Source organism: Cebus imitator, unplaced genomic scaffold, assembly GCF_001604975.1.
Source record: "Cebus imitator isolate Cc_AM_T3 unplaced genomic scaffold, Cebus_imitator-1.0 Scaffold1020, whole genome shotgun sequence".
NCBI lineage: Eukaryota > Metazoa > Chordata > Mammalia > Primates > Cebidae > Cebus > Cebus imitator.
Window position 1 is genome coordinate 31,011 of NW_016108335.1, and position 2,464 is coordinate 33,474.

The following is a 2,464-nucleotide window of genomic DNA, read 5'->3' on the forward strand; positions in this document are numbered from 1 at the left end:
TCCTGGATTCAAGCAATTCTCCTGCCTCAGTCTCCGGAGTAGCTGGGACCACAGGCACGCACCACCACGCCTGGCTGATTTTTGTATATTTTTCGTAGTGACAGGGATTCACCATGTTGGCTAGGCTGGTCTTGAACTCCTAACTTCAAGTGATCCACGTGCCTTGGCCTCCCAAATGCAAACTATGTCTTTTGAAAAATGTCCTATACAGAGATTTCACTTCTTTCTACCTGGGCCAAGTTTGGGGACCAGATGCTGATCACAGCTTGCCATCTAGCATATTCTGAAGGCCCTGCTTCCCTCTAGCCCCATGTTGGTCCTGATTTTCCCTAGGAATGGACCTATAGCTTACCTGAAGATGCCAGTTTAGGTGTGGAAGCCATTCCTCCAAAGAAGAGTTAGGAGCAATATTGCTCCCCAAGAGTAATGGCGATAGTAAGGAATGAAAGACAAAAACGAAACTTCAGTTTTACAAAATGGTTACTTTCTCCTGCAAAAAAGAAACTCCAGGATAACACTGGGGGGCACAATTCAAAGCAAGTAACATTGGTTTTCAGGTGTCCTCTGCTATTTCTTCCCAGCTGCCCCTCTTAACTGTTCAAGAGGTAGTTAATAAGGTTTAACTTTTTATAAGGGTTTTCTTATTCTATAGCAAACTTTGGAACACAGAGAACATCACCATCCAATACAGCATTCTGTGAAAATGGAAAGGTTTGGTCGTGGCTACCCTATTAGGCCACTGTCTTCATGGCGTAGCAGTAAAGCCTTCGTGATCTGAATGAATGAATCTCCAAAAGTGGCGGAGGGTGGAGATAGTGTTTTGCAATGGGAGTACCTTGGAGCATATCTTGGGCAATTACCAACACATTAAACCACATTAAATAGATAAGTTCAAATAGTCCCAGTCTACAAGTAAGTATCTGCCGTACAATCCATGCTTTGCGGGATGCTTTTAGGATACAGAGAAATAAAGCTCTTGTTTGTTGTTTTTAGGAATGCTGTAATTTTAAAAAGTCTCGAATAATTAAGAAAAAAATAATAATGTAATGAATGAATAGGCTAGAATCAGTTCCAAACTATAAGGGAAGAGAATGAAGCAGAGAGGCTTTATTTCAATTTCCATGTTGGCATAGTGTCTGTCTTGGCAGGGAGGAGGGAAATGGAATTGAAAGCAGAGAAACTGGAAAAAAATGTATGCATGGTAGTCAAAACGTGCGTGGCTTGTGTTGTGACAGCGAGAGTCCTGGCCTGGCGCGAACAAAATGTATTGGAGTTGAATGAAAGAGAAAGCCAGGCAGATAAGATGGTGTTAATTAATGGAGCCTGAATAATTGAGCCTGAATACAGGCTCAACATCTGAATTTCCATAGGCAAGAGGGAGCTACTGTAGGCTTTTCAGCCAGGAGATGACAAGATGAAAACAGTGTTTTAGAAAATTAATTAGGGAGTGGTAGTTGGTGTGGGCTGGAGATGGAGAGAGAAGTCAGAGAAAGCGGAAAGCTTTTGTAGGCCTCTCCATTCCTGAGAGCTGAGGTTGGCAAGAGAATGTGGAAGAGGGAGTGACCCTCCTCTGCCTGTGACATTGCACACTTCTGATGATGAGCTCTTCCCTCCAGCCCTTGGCCTCTGTGATGTTTCAGTCTCTGCTTCTCCTTCATCTCTTCTCTTTGGCCTCCTTCACTGGTTTCTTTTCTCTGACTCACCATTAATGTAGGTGTTCCCTGAGATTCTTTCCATCTTCTTTCTCATCCTCCACTCTCCTAGCTTCAGCTATAATCTACATAAACATTCATCCCAAATTTATGTCTCTATTCTTGATCTCTATCCAGCAACCTTTGCCTGTATTTCCAAGTGCCTCTTGAACATTCCCACCTGAGTATCTCACCAGCACTGAAAAATTAATGTCTAAAACAATACACATCATCGCCAAGGTCCAAACCAACCTCTGCCTCAGATTCTTCTCTTTCTGTAATGGAAGCAAGATTCACCAAGTTACAGAGGCTCAAAAATCTCAGACACCCATCCAAAGCAACTTTTCCTCTTCCTGGCTCTGAGGCCATAGATGCAAAGTAACTTGGCTACCTTTCCTTTGCTCTCAACAGTAATCCAGTACTACAGATCCCAGGTTTCTCCCATTTTTATGTCTCCATAACATTGTAATTCTGATCTTCAGTACTTCTCACTTACGCCTTTGACTTTGCCACCCAAGCCCTGCTCTGATCACAACCCTGCCTGGCCCAGAAACTTCCCCCTTGATATGAGATCTCAGGGCAGCCTTTTCAAACGTTTAGGCCACAACTCTCCTGGCTTTGTACTGCGCTGCACCCACACCTGACCACAAAATATGCATTATTTATGCCCCAAATCTCCATGCAGACACACCCTTGCCTCATCATGTCTCTTGAACATGAAACTCCCCCTTTCTCCCTCACAATATGCATCTATAGAAATTATTTCCATCTCT

General features: G+C 43.3%; 1 pseudogene; it reads right to left on the reverse strand.

The window, feature by feature from the left end:
* Window positions 1–383, reverse strand: part of LOC108298625 — a 13,103-nt pseudogene extending 12,720 nt beyond the window's left edge.
* Window positions 384–2,464: the final 2,081 nt, after the last annotated feature.